This window comes from Carcharhinus amblyrhynchos, chromosome 14, assembly GCF_965287045.1.
Source record: "Carcharhinus amblyrhynchos chromosome 14, sCarAmb.v2.hapA, whole genome shotgun sequence".
Taxonomy (NCBI): domain Eukaryota; kingdom Metazoa; phylum Chordata; class Chondrichthyes; order Carcharhiniformes; family Carcharhinidae; genus Carcharhinus; species Carcharhinus amblyrhynchos.
This window is the reverse complement of record NC_137337.1, coordinates 66,961,473-66,976,262: the sequence shown is the minus strand read 5'-3', so window position 1 is coordinate 66,976,262 and position 14,790 is coordinate 66,961,473. Positions and strand designations below refer to the sequence as shown.

Below are 14,790 nucleotides of genomic sequence, written 5' to 3'. Positions count from 1 at the left end.
TCCACGTCCATCTCTGGAGTCTTCTACAAAATGGAGGTTGAGTGGGTCATTAATTTGTCACACAAGAGCCTCAGTTGGAGTAAGTGCTAGCCAAGGCCTCTGCCACACCGGTAAGGTGGGTGGAAGCCAGATGGGATGGCCACTGAGGACTTTTACAGGGTGAGGTTGCAGAAAGAGAAAGGAGACGCACTCCCTGGGTATCTATTATTCAAAATCTAAGCCACAATTAGCTTCTAGCCTGAGGCTCACTTTGCACTATTATAGAATTCCTACATACAGAAGGAGGTCATTCGGCCTATAGGGTCTGTACCAACAATAATCCCGCCCAGACCCTATACCTGCAAACCCATACATTAACCCTGCCAACCCCTCTGACATTGGGAGAGATTTAGCATGGCCAATGCGCCTAACTCACACATCTTCTGGACTGTGGGAGGGAACCCACAGGGAGAACGTGCAAACTCCACACAGGTAATGATTCAAGGCCAGAATCGAACCCGTGTCCCTGGCGCTGTGGAGCAGCAGTGTTATCCACTGTGCTACCTCTCTGTTCTCAGCGTGCACTATGTTGGTAGCCCCGAGCGTGAATTATCCGTCAGCCAGTTTGCCTCTGAGTTATCATACACACTGCAGCAGTGCGAGAAAACAACTGTTGCAATGAGGGGGTTAGACGGTTAAATCCTTACTGTGACAAATCAAAGCTCTTAACAGACGTAACTTTCAGGTCAACACTTGACATGTTTCCTAGAAACCGCAGGAAGAAGAGACTTCATCCTCAAAATTCCACTGTTAATCCTGACGGGATTTTCCAGAGTCACACCCAGCCCCCAACCCCACCCTGTTCCCATGTTCTCTGGTCCCTCTTTGCCCTGGAGACGGGAAGAATTAAAAATGAATCTTTCTTGCAGTAAGCAACTCTCACACACAAATCACCATTAGTAAGAGTTTCCTTCAGAGTTTGTTATTTATTAAAAGGAGTTTAGAGATGGGGAAGAGGGTTGCTGGTTTGACTGTCAGGCAACCAATGGTAGCTAGGTGGGGGGGGGGGGGATGATTGGCCGCAGGAGGCCATGTGATTAAACGTCCAGGAATGCCTCCAAAAAGGGTTGGCAACCCCAGGCAGGCTGCACCTTGGTCCACAGGCCCATCCAGAGGCAGCACAGTGGTTAGCACTGCTGTCTCACAGCGCCAGGGACCCAGGTTCAATTCCCAGATTGGGTCACTGACCGTGTGGAGCTTGCACGTTCTCCCCGAGTCTGTGTGGGTTCCCTCCCACAGTCCAAAGATGCAGAGGTTAGGTGGATTGGCCATGCTAAGTTGCCCCTTAGTGTCAGGGGGACTAGCTAGGGTAAACGCATGGGGTTATGGGGATAGGGCCTGAGTGGGATTGTAGATGCGATGGGCCGAATGGCCTCCTTCTGCACTGTCGGAATTCTACGATATCCTTGCCCAGAGCCTGAGCGTACCACATCAGCAGTATGTACTTCCTTCAATGACAAAATGTCCCAAAGGTGTTTCACTGAGGGGAACAAACAGTGCGGGCCACGGGAAACAGTTTGGATTGACCCACAAGGCCAAAGGATGAAGGGGAGAAGTGGAGAAGAATTCCCAGAGCAGGAGCACGGAAGAGAAGACAAACAAGACTACGAGACTCAGGGATGGGATGATGGGCTGACGGGGCCAGAGATGAAGAGAGGAGAGGGGAAGAGGAAGATGTGGGAATCTGAGGGCTGGCTGCTTATCCATCCCTTTCTGTCTTCCCAAAGCACTGCTGGAAATCCAAAACAAAAATAGAAAATGCTGGAATTCCTCGACAGATCAGGCAGGATCTGTGAGGAGAGAAAACCAATGATTCTGCTCAATTACTTTTCTCTTGTTCCTTTGTTAACAAAGAAACCATCACCCACTCTCACCCAAAACCACACATTTCTAATGAAATGCTATCAGCACTGTGATAGCAGTAGTTGAGGGTGAATTTAAAAGGCAGATCACGAAATCTCTACAGTGCAGAAGGAGGCCATTCAGCCCACTGAGTCTGTACCGTCTCTTAGCCAGGCTCTATCCCCATAGCCCCATATATTTTACCTCACCAGTCCTCTAAACCTCAATATATATCTAGGGACACTAAGGGGCAGTTCGACATGGCCATTCCACTTAATCTGCACATCTTTGGAGTGTGGGAGAAAACCCACGCAGACATGGGGAGAACATGCAAACTCCACACAGACAGTGACCTGAGGCCGGAATCGAACCCCGGTCGCTGGTACTGTGAAGCAGCAGTGCTAACCGCTGTGCTACCGTGCGCTCTTTAGGTTTACATTTTATACAGCGCCTTTTAACACCCTCAGAACACCTCAAAGTGCTTTGTTGCCAGTACCTACCTTCTGAAGTGTAGCCCCTGTGGTAATGAAGGAAATGTGGCAGCCACTCTGTGCAGAGCAAGCTCCCGCTCACAAGAATACTCTGTTCTTAGTGATGTAGCTCAAGGGGTCGATATTGGCCAGAACACTGCTCTTTTTCCAATGGTGCCATGGAATTTTAAGATGACAGACCAGAGATGTGAGGGTTAGGTTGATTGGCCATGCTAAATTGCTCCTGAACACTAGAGGAATTAGCAGGGTAAATACATGGGTTTATGGAGATAGGGCCCAGGTGAGATTGTTATCGGTGCTGGCTCAATGGGCCAAATGGCCTCCTTCTGCACTGTAGGGACTCTACCTCTGCCCGAGGGGGCGGTTCAGGTCTCAGTTTAGCTTCTCATCTGACAAGGCAGCACTTGACCTGAATTTTGTACACCAGAGCCAGGCATGGGGCCTGAATTCACAACCTTGTGACACTTACATGCACGGGACAGCACTGAATACAGATCTTTACAAAACTAACAGAGCAGAATGCAACTGGACTCGAAGCCCAAGACATGGCACACTGCGGTGAGGGGGACAGGAAACGCTGATTGGAAATAGCAGAAGACCGTCTGATTTCCCTCATCCTGACTCAAGTGAGGCTAAGCTAAGCTGGAGGGTAACAAGTGGACACCTGTCAACCTATGTTAGCACGCAGCAAGAGGCAGATCCGGGATCCCCTCTGGCTCACGGTCACAGCTGTCCACTGTGAAAAGCTCTTGCTCCTTATTTGAACCAGTCTGCCTTAGTTCAGCTGGCAGCGCTCGCCACACCAGTCAGAAGGCCGTGGCTTCAAGGCCCATTCCGGAGAAGCAACTCGACACTCCAGTGTTGTAACCGAGGGAGTGTCACCTATTGGATGACATGTTAAACCGAGACCCCCATCTTCCCTCTGAGATGGGCATAAAAGATCCCATGGCACTATCCAGAAAGCAGGGAAGGTCGCCTTTCTTATTATTCATTCAGAAGATGTGGGCATCGCTGGCTGGGCCACCATTTTTTGCCTATCCCCAACTGCTCATGAACTGAGTGGCTTGCTCAGGCCACTTCAAAGGGCACTTAAGAATCAACCACAGCCCGGTCAATATTTGTTTCTCAAACATCACTGGAAGAGATCATCCAACCAATCTGTCTTTAGCACTCGCAGTTGGGCCTGGTGTTCCTGTTGGACCTGGGCCTCGCAGTTCGGGCCTGGTCCTGGCAGCTGGGCCCGGGCCTCACAGTCAGTCAGGCCTGGGCCTCACAGTTCGGGCCTGGGCCTCGCAGTTTGGGCCTGGTGTTCCTGTTGGGCCTGGGCCTCGCAGTTTGGGCCTGGTGTTCCTGTTGGGCCTGGTGTTCCTGTCAGGTCTCGGCCTGGCAGCCAGCCAGGGCCTTATAGTCAGTCAGGCTTGGGCCTCGAAGTCCGGGCCTGGTGTTCCTGTCGGGTCTCGGCCTGGCAGCTGGGCCCGGGCCTCACGGTCAATCAGGCCAAGACCTGGCAGTCTTGTCTGGTGTTGCACCAATTGGCCACCACATTTCCATACTTCCAACAGTGAGGACACTCCAAAAGGTACTTTGGCTATAAAGCCCTTCAGGGACATCATAATGTCATGACAAGCAGTGTTTAAAAGCCTTTCTTACTTTACCAGACACAGCCACCAGATCAGAGATGTTAAAAAACAGACAGCAAAACTGAAAAAAAAGGTTCCCCGGGAAGTGGAACCCACAGCTTCCTGATAAAAAAAAATCAAGAAGGATTTCACAAAAATAAGGGTTGCAAAATACAAGAATCAAGAACAAAGAGAGACAGAGAGAGAGAGACATACACAGTGATTACGACACAATTAAGTATGACATGGGCATAAGTGCAGCCTACACAAAGTATGAGTAACTGGCTCGGAAGTGAAACAATCTGTTCTGCTTTCTCGTTCTCAGATGCTTCCCACTGTACAGCCAACTCGAGTTCAACTGGGGAGATTTTTCTGTTGTAAAATACGGAACGAATAACTCAACTTCTTTTCCCGAGCACCATAAGTCACTTTCATTCAAATATCCGATAGGAACGCTCCCTACACGAGAGACTAAACACGACCGATACGCACTGCACTGGACTGGGATCCTCTGTGTGACATTCCCACACAGCACAAGGAGCTCAAATAAAAACGGGAAGAGGGATCAGAAAGCGTGAAATACTGTTCCCACCACCGCCCCGCCTTCCCATCCCATCCCCACCCGGTCCGAGTTGCAAAGCAGTCCACATTGTAATACTTAAAAGTTTCCTCTCCGTCACAGCCGGCACGCTTGAATAAACAGGTCTAGTTATTAGCAGCGTGATTATGGCAGTCCGAAATCAGCATACAAAAAAAAACTACAGAATATGCTGGAAAATCTCAGCAGGTCTGACAGCATCTGTAGAGAGAGAACAGAGCCAACATCTGCGAGTCTGGGTGATCCTTCGTCACAGGTGGGTGGGGAAGTTTCAGTCACAGTGCCTGTTTTATGTTCCTTTTAGTGTGGAATAGAACAGAAATCCCATCGCGCCTACACCGACAGCAATCCCACCCAGTCCCTATTCCTGTAACCCCAGCATTTATCCTGCTAATCCCTCTGACACTAAGGTCAATTTAGCAATCAACCTAACCCCACACGCACAGCTTTGGAATGTGGGAGGAAACCGGAGCACCTGGAGAAAACCCACACAGACACGGGGAGAATGTGCAGACTCCGCACAGACGGAGCTAAATGGATGCCAAATTAGCCCCCGACAGCCTCCAGAGACAGGATGGAGTGCAGCTGCTGTTGACCTGGGATGGTTTGATGGGACAATGCTTTACATTGTATCAAAGCTCCTGCTGCCCTTGAGGTTTGGTGGGTTTACCCAAGAGGATGCTTTGCTTCATTTCAAACCCTGGGTGGGCTTGATACCAAACGGGAACATTGGCCAAACACAATTACACTGAGAAATTAGGGTGCCACGGTGGCACAGTAGTTAGCACTGCTGCCTCACAGCGCCAGGGACCCGGGTTCGATTCCCGGCTTGGGTCACTGTCTGTGCGGAGTCTGCACATTCTCCCCGTGTCTGTGTGGGTTTTCTCCTGGCGCTCCGGTTTCCTCCCACATTCCAAAGCCGTGCGTGTGGGGTTAGGTTGATTGCTAAATTGACCTTAGTGTCAGGGGGATTAGCAGGGTAAATACTGGGGTTACAGGAATAGGGACTGGGTGGGATTGCTGTCGGTGCAGGCGCTATAGGATTTCTATTCTATTCCATTCTAAAAGGAACATAAAACAGGCACTGTGACTGAAAGTTCCCCACCCACCTCCTCAAGAATTTTGCCGAATAACCGGTGGACTTTACTGGGACGTTGCAACCAAGAACATCACCAGAAAGATCTCAGGGTTTCACAGTGGGGGAGTGAGAGTTAACCCTTGGCCAGCTCAACTGATGAACACCTTGTGCACAAGACTGATTTACAAGATCTGGAGGTTTGACCAGCTGCTGAGTCCAGTGATGTCAACCATGTGGTAAATGGGCGGGTGTTACTGATATTCGTCAAAGGCCACGCAAATGGTTTCAGTCTCCCTGGGGTGGGAGGAGGAAGTCGGCTGGGTTCTGAAACCAATCACTGATTCCATCTAGAAAGCATCCGTGCACCAGCAATGAAATGAAACTTAGAGTTCATGGAAAATATATAAACGTGAATCATTCTGCCAATACAGCACAGTGGTTAGCACTGCCACCTCACAGCTCCAGGGACCCGGGTTCGATTCCCAGCTTGGGTCACTGTTGGATTTGGACTTCCCCGAAGCCTGTCCACCATCTGCAAGGCACAAGTCAGGAGTGTGGTGGAAAACTCCCTGGATGGGTTCAGCTCCAACAACACTCAAGACGCTCGACACCATCCAGGACAAAGCAGCCCCGCTTGACCGCTACCCCAGTCACCACCTTCAACATCCAATCCCTCCACCACTAACGCTCAGTAGCAGCAGTGTGTGCCATCTACAAGATGTACTGCAACAACTCACTAAGGCAGCACCTTCCAAACCCGTGACCGCTACATCCTAGAAGGACAGGGGCAGCAGATACACAGGAATACCACCACCTGCAAGTTCCCCTTCAAGTCATTTACCATCCCAACTTTTAAATTGTTCTTTCGCCATCACTGGGTCAAGATCCTGGAATTGCCTCCCTAACAGCACTCTGGGTGTACCTACAGCACGTGGACTGCAGTGGTTCAAAAACGTGCAAACTCCACACAGATAGTGACCTCCACTCCTGGCTTGGATCGCTGTCTGTGTGGAGCTTGCATGTTCCCCCTGGGTCTGCATGGGTTTCCTTCGGGTGCTCTGGTTTCTCCCAGACTTCGAAGATATGTGGGTTAGGCTGACTGGCCATGCTAAGTTGTCCCTTCGTGTTAGGGAGATTAGCAGGGAAATGCATGGGGTTATGGGGAAAGGGCTTGGGTGGGATTGTGGATGGTGTGGACTCAGTGGGCTGAATTGTAGGGATTGTACAATTACCACCACTTTCTCAAGGGCAATTAGGGACAGGTAATAAAAATGTTGGGTTCGTCAGAAACACCACCATCCCAAGAAATAATTTTTTTATTAAAAAAACCACATTTTCCTTCCATCTAATCATATATAACTGCAAGCCCTATCCACTTTGTTCCATCCCACCACAGTTTCAACCACTTCCCGGCTCGAGATCTCCACTACTTTAAAAAAAAAGTCCCATTTCTCCCCCTAGTCATTCTTCCTCATATCAAAAAGCACTTCCTCCATTCCAAGCTGGTTTGCTCAGTACGATAGCCTCTACATGAGAAAGGCTGAGTGCAGATTAGATGACAGCTTTGTCAATCAGCTCTGCTCTATCAGCCTGTGCAGCCTACCTTCCCCGTCACTTGTCACCACCCCCCCCAGTCTCACTCTGCCAGCTCGTGCTCTTTGAGTTACAGTGAACCATTCCCACCCAAAATGTTTGCCCTCGTCAGAGGTGCCCAGAGAACCAGCCTGGGCTCACCGAGCTCAAAGTCAGAATATCATGGGGTTTCAGTTCAACTCCAATGAATTGAGCCTATAAACTGGATCTGCTGCCCCCCTCACACAGCGAGTGCTGCCTTTCCAGGTAGATACAAAAAGATCCCACGACACTACTACCAAGAAGAGGGATGGACTCCCCAGAGTCCTGCACTTGTGCAACAGGCGGAAAACAGATGATTTGGTCATGACTGGGGGGGGTGGAATCTCATTGAAACTTACAGAATGCTGGATAGAGTGGACAAGGAGAAGATGTTTCCATTAGTAGGCGAGACTAAAATCCGAGGGCACAGCCTCAGAGTAAAGGGACAACCCTTCAGAAGGGGTGAAGAAGAAGAATTTAATAGAATCATCATAGAATCCTGCAGTCCAGAAGGAGGCCATTTGGCCCATTGAGTTTGCACTGACCACAATCCCACCCAAGCCCTATTCTCGTAACCCCACATATTTACCCTGCTACTCCCGCTGATACTAGGCTCAATTTAGCACGGCCAATCAACCTAATCTGCATATCTTTGGAATTTCTTCAGTCAAAGGGTGGTGAAATTCATTATCACAATTCCCGGCTTGGGGCGGGAATCCGCACATTCTCTCCGTGTCTGCGTGGGTTTCTTCCAGGCACTTCGGTTTCCTCCCATAGTCCGAAAGATGTGCAGATTAGGTAAGCTCGCCATGCTAAATTCCCCCTCACTGTACCCCTAACTGCCAGGGTGTGGCAATTAGGGGGTTTTCATAGTAACTTCATTGCAGTGTTAATGTAAGCCAACTTGTGACACTAATAAGTAAACTTTAAATTGTTATTAGACTCCAGAAATCTACCAATTTCTGTCTTTTGGATGAGATGTTAAACCGAGACTAATAAACAAACTTTAAAACTTTAGCTTTGAAACAGAATGGTGTGGAGGCCAGGTCATTGAGTGTATTTAAGGGAGAGATAGATGGATTGGTAAGGGAGCCAGAGGTTGTGGGGAAAGGGCGGGAAAATGGGGTTGAGAAACTTATCAGCCATAATTGAATGGCGGAGCAGACTCGATGGGCCGAACGGCCTAATTCTGCTCCTATATCTTAGGGTAACACTGCTGCTTGTGGGAGTTTGCTGTGTGTTACTTGGCTGCTGTGTTTCCTAAACTGACCACACAGTGCAGGAGCAGCTCCCTGCAGAGCCAATGTCCGGAACTTGTGGTAGCCATGATGTGGAGATGCTGGCGTTGGACTGGGGTGGGCACAGTGAGAAATCTCACAACACCAGGTTAAAGTCCAACAGGTTTACTTGGAATCACGAGCTTGTCCTTCATCAGGTGAGTGAAGACATGGTGTGTGAGGGGAGGGTGGCAGGTCTAGATTATACACTCAATTCACTGGAGTTTAACTAAAACCACATGATATTCTGACTTGACACTCAAGAAAAAGTAAAATTTATTTATTAGTCATAAGTAGGCTTACATTAACACTGCAATGAAGTTACTGTGAAAATGCCCTAGTAGCCACACTCCAGCGCCTGCCCGGGTACACTGAGGGAGAATTTAGCACGGCCAATGCAGCTAACCAGCACGTCTTTCGGACTGTGAGAGGAAACTGAAGTACCCAGAGGAAACCCACGCAGACACGGGGAGAACGTGCAGACTCTGCACAGACAGTGGCCCAACCAGGAATCGAACCCGTGTCCTGTTAGTGTACACTGAGGGAGAATTTAGCATGGCCAATGCACCCTAACCAGCACATTTTTGGAGTGTGGGTGGAAACTAGAGGAAACCCACAAAGACACGGGGAGGACATGCAAACAAGTGACCCAATGGAACCCGGGTTCCTGGCTCTGTGAGGCAGCAGTGCCAATCACTGTGTCACCGCAACCTTAAGCTCGTGATTCCAAATAAACATGTTGGACTTTAACCTGGTGTTGTGAGACTTTGCACTGAACTTGTGAAAGCTGTTACGTTCTGTGAATGCAGCCTGGTTGCTTTCTGTCTCCTCCCCCCAGCCCTGCCTGGAGAAATGTTTGACAAGTGCCCCTCGCTGCCAGTGAAAGCTGACCGGCAGAACAGGCTGGGAAAAAACTGACCGGATTTTTAAAATTCTGCATCTTAGAAATGAACCCAGCTAAGCTGAAAATGGCTGTTGATGATACAGTGGGCGGTTCCTCAGAGTGTTCATGTGGCACTGTTTTAACAGGACCATTGGCCCATTCTGTTTAAATGGGTCAGCACCCTCCACCTCCCACCCCCACCCCTCCCACAGAGCCGGTGCACTCACACACCAGGAGCAACATTTTTATTAGCAGCTGTTTAGATTTTACTCTGGACTTACCTCCAGCGCTGATAGCACATTTAAAACTGCACCACACACACAAAAAAAAATACAAGTTCTCCAAGCTGTTAAAGGAATGTTACCGCGGGGCTGTTCATACCCACTGGTGCCGAGACAGCTTGCTGCTCCCCTCCCCACTGACCGCCCCTGGGCCCATAATTACTAAACCAAACAGAGCTGTCACTTTCTCCAAGGGTGCATGTGAGTGTGTGTGTGCGTATGTTTGTGTGTGTACGTGCGCACATAGGTCTGGCTGTGTGTGCATCTGTGTGTAGGTCTGATTGCGTGTGTGTGTAGGTCTGGTTGCATGTGAGTCAGTGTGTGTGCGTGTCTGGTTGCGTGTGTGCGTGTCTGGTTGCGTGTGTGTATATGTATCTGTTGGGTGTGTGTGTATCTGGTTGCATGTGTGTGTATGTATCTGGTTGCCTGTGTGTGTCTGGTTGTGTGTGTCTGTGGGTCTGGTTGGTGTCAGTGTCTCTGTGCGTAGGTCTGAATAAAGAAATCAGATACATCCTTGGGACTCCAGGCTAACTATGGGTTATTTTCTAACACAATTATGGGTTCCAGTTGCAGACAGAAAGGCCAATAGGAATTTTTAAAAATAATTCCTGAAACTCCTCTCCAACTGCATCCTCCAGCTAACCTGAGCTTCTGAGGAAATCCTTTAACACATACACACACAGACGCATACACACACAGATGCACATACACAAAAGGTTTGCATCTGATCTGACAGTAAGTATTTGCCCTCATCGAATGCAACTTTAAAAAAAAGAGAACATATTCAATCGCTATTTAAATATAAATACTATGATAGAGGTTGACATTTGGTTAGAAAATTATGCAACTTTCTCTTTAGGTGTTGTCACCCAATATGAAGTTTTTGTTTATTTTATCTGAAACAACACAATTACAGCAACATCAGTGACGGGATCCACAGGCCAATCTGCCTGGACACACTGGACTGAAAATTCCTCTGTCCCAGCCACCCGGAAGGCCAGCAGTCAGATCTGAAACTGACATTCTGAAACTGACTAGGTTCCTGTTAAAGCCAGAGAGAGAGAGCTGAAAGTGATCATCTGAAACTGACTAGGTTCCTGTAAAGCCAGGGACAGAGAGCTGAAAGTGACCATCTGAAACTGACCAGGTCCCTGTTAAAGCCAGGGAGAGCTGAAAATGACCATCTGAAATTGACCAGGTCCCTGTTAAAGCCAGAGAGAGCTGAAAGTGACCATCTGAAATTGACCAGGTCCCTGTTAAAGCCAGGGAGAGCTGAAAATGACCGTCTGAAATTGACCAGGTCCCTGTTAAAGCCAGAGAGCGCTGAAAGTGACCATCTGAAATTGACCAGGTCCCTGTTAAAGCCAGGGAGAGCTGAAACTGACCGTCTGAAACTGAGTGGCCCGGCAGAACCAGGCCCAGCTGAAAGTGACAAAGAGCTCGGCTTGAAACTTACCCCCGAGTGAAGCGATCGGCCGAATCCAGCTCAGAGGCACATTCACATTGTATCCATTGGGCACACACACAGCAATCCGGTCTCTCCCGGGTGGGTGTACAAGAAAAGGAGAGAGAGGTGGGGGGAAAGACAGTGTATCCGATTGCTAAATGTATCCGAGGAAAAGGTCTCAAGATTGCAGGATGTATCCGGCCGCCAGTATGTGGCGGAGCGAGAGTGTATCCGATGGTGAAATGTATCCAATGGCACCTCCACTGCTCACTTCCTCATCCAAACATCTCTCAGCAACTGCAAACTCGTCACAGCTCCTACCAATCAGCAGGCAGGGTCAAATCGGTCATGTTTGGGCTTTGCAAATCCTTAAAGGAGCAACTAGACCCTCCTTTGGGTTTTGCTGCTAGGACGAACACATTTCCTGCTTGCGACACTTTGCAATCAGCTTACCACGAAAAGGGGGCTGTCTGGGAAAGAGAGACGCATATTTCATTTTTAAACGGCAGCTCAGGCTTTTATTTACACCGCTCCTTTTTTTTAACTCACTAGTGTCACAAGTAGGCTGACATTAACACTGCAATCAAATTACAGTGAAAATCCCTTAGTCGCCACATTCCGGCGCCTGTTGGGGAGAATTTAGCATAGCCAATGCACCTAACCCGCGCATCTGGAATCTGCCCTTTCTCAGGGATCAGTGCTGGGATCTTTGCTGTTTGTAATACATATAAATGTAACTGGTTGGATTAGTAAGTTTGCAGACGACACAGAAGTTGGTGGATTTGCGGATAGTGACGAGGACCGTCAGAGGGTACAGCAGGATGTAGATCGGTTGGAGACTTGGGTGGAGAGATGGCAGATGGAGTTTAATCTGGACAGATGCACGGTAATGCATTTTGGGAGGTCTAATACAGATAGGAAATATACAGTAAATGGCAGATCCCTTAGGAGTATTAATAGGCAGAAGGATCTGGGTGTACAGGTACACAGGTCATTGAAAGTGGCAACGCAGGTGGAGAAGGTAGTCAAGAAGGCACACGGCATGCTTGCCTTCATCGGCCAGGGCACTGAGTTTAAAAATTGGCACGTCACGTTGCAGCTTTATAGAACCTTAGTTCGACCATGCTTGGAATGTAGTGTTCAATTCTGGTCGCCACACTTCCAGAAGGATGTGGAGGTTTTGCAAAGGGTACAGAAAAGATTTACCAGGATGTTGCTTGGTATGGAGGGCATCAGCTACAAGGGGGTGTTGGAGAAATGTTGGTTTGTTTTCACTGGAACGACAGAGGTTAAGGGGAGACTTGATGGAAGTCTACAAGATTATGAGGGGCATGGACAGAGTGGATAATCAGAAGCTTTTTCCCAGGTTGGAAGAGTCAATTACTAGGGGGCGTAGGTTTACGGAGCAAGATTTAAAGGAGGTGTACGAGGCAAGTTTTTTTATACAGTGGGTGATGGGTGCCTAGAGGTAGTGGAAGCAGATACGATAGTGAGCTTTAAGGGGAGTTTGGACAAATACATGAATAGGATGAGAATAGAGGGGTATGGCAGGGGGTTTTAGTTCAGTTGGGCAGCATGGTTGGTGCAGGCTTGGAGGGCTGAAGGGCCTGTTCCTGTGACTTTCTTTGTCTTTCAGACTGTGGGAGGAAACCAGAGCACCGGAGGAAACCGATGCAGAGAACGTGCAGACTCTGCACAGACAGTGACCCAAGCCGGGAATCGAACCCGGGTCCCTGGCACTGTAAGGCAGCAGTGCTAACCACTGTGCTGCCAGGCTAATGGTTTCCTGCTTTCTATCTCCCTCTTGAGTAGAAGTGCTACAGAGTTCAGAAGGACAAGAGAAGCATTATGGGATCACCAGCAAGTCCCAAGCTGTCATCCATGTTAAACAGTGTCCTAAAGTATCAATATTTCCCTTCATCAGTGGTGGATTGGTCAGCACTCTGGAGCTCCTTACGTCAGTAAAAAAGCACTAACCACAAAGACTAAAGGAAGTTAAGAAAACCCGTAGCTAGCTTCTCAGGACAACCAGGGATGGACAGTTAACACCAGCCCCTCAGATCACCTTAAAAGATGGCACTATTTTGAAGAAGAACGTGGGAATTATTCCTGTTGGCGTGGCTGATATTAATCCCGTAATCAGCATCACGGAAACACGTCATCACACTGCTGTTTGTGGGAGCTTCCTGCGTACAATTTGGTTGCTACACTTCCTGCATTGCAATGCGACTACACTTCCTGGGCTGTAATGTGCTTTCTAATGTCCCATGGCCATAAAAGGTGCTATCCAAATGCAAAACTTTCTTCCTCCCAGGCGTTGGATGTTAGAAGGTGCCGTCAAAAGGGAGGGCCTCACGGATTCTAACCATTCCTCGCAATTTTACTGGCCAACGGTTGTACTGATTCTGCTGTTGCCATTTAGACCTCCTCTGGACCCCTTTTATCATAGAATCCCTACAGTGCAGAAGAGACCATTCGGCCCATCAAATCTGCGGAAAGTCTGTGACTGAGCGGATGGGATTTTACAGCCTCGCTTGAGCGAGACTGGAAACTCCTGCCCAAGGTCAACGGACATTTCTGTTGTTCCCCCCTGCGCACCCCCCCCCCCCCCCCGAACTTGGCCGCTCTGATTCTGTGATGGGTGGGGCAGTAGAATTCCGGCAAGCATCTTACCCAGGCCCTCTTCCCCACCCTATTCCTGTGACCCCATAAACTTCCCATGGCTAATTCATCTAACCTACAAATCGTGGGACACTAAGGGTCAATTTAGCACAGCCAATCGACCTAACCCACATATCTTTGGACTGTGGGAGGAAACCGGAGCACCCGGAGGAAACCCACGCAGACACGGGGAGAACATGCAAACTTCACATAGACAGTCACCTAACCTGGGATTCGAACCTGGGCCCCTTTTTGTTACATTACTTGCCTCGTTTCTACCCTTTCTTGTCAGTTGGCAAATTCAGCCTCCCACCGTAACAGAGATCTTTCCATTTGGTACTCCCTTCCTTCCCGTGTGGCATCCCTGCCTTTTGTTTAAAATCTGTTACACTCTGTATATTTTCCAGTCTACAGTCCAAAGATGCGCGGGTTAGGTGGATTGGCCATGCCAAATTGCCCTTTAGTGCCAGAGGGACTAGTAGGGCAAATACGTGGGATTACAGGGATATGGCCTGGGTGGGATTGTTGTCGGTATAGGCTCGATGGGCCAAAAGGCCTCCCTCTGTACTGTAGGGATTCTATGATTCTATGACACAGGGCCATCAACCTGAAATTGCTAGCTCTGTCTCACTTTCACTGTAAGAAGTCTTACAACACCAGGTCAAAGTCCAACAGGTTTATTTGGAATCAGATGTGAGATTCAGGTGAGCCACCTGATGAAGGAGCAGCACTCCGAAAGCTGGTGATTCCGAATAAACCTTTTGGACTTTGACCTGGTGTTGTGAGACTTTGCACAGTGCCCACCCCTGTCCAACGCTGGCATCTCCACGTCATCTCTCTCTGTAGCTGTTGATGGACCTGCTGACTATTTCCAGCATTTCATTTTTGCTTTCTACTGTGGAACATTTGAGTTTGCCTTCAAAATCTGGGCACACTGATTTAGGCAGTGGGTGAATGCCT

General features: G+C 48.9%; 1 protein-coding gene across 1 annotated transcript in view; it reads right to left on the bottom strand.

Moving 5' to 3' along the window:
* Nucleotides 1–11,582, bottom strand: part of susd6 (sushi domain containing 6) — a 63,096-nt gene extending 51,514 nt beyond the window's left edge. Inside the window, exon 1 of the mRNA XM_080203032.1 lies at nt 11,179–11,582. The gene's annotated coding sequence lies outside the window, so the exon portion shown is untranslated. The remainder of the gene's footprint in view (nt 1–11,178) is intronic.
* Nucleotides 11,583–14,790: the final 3,208 nt, after the last annotated feature.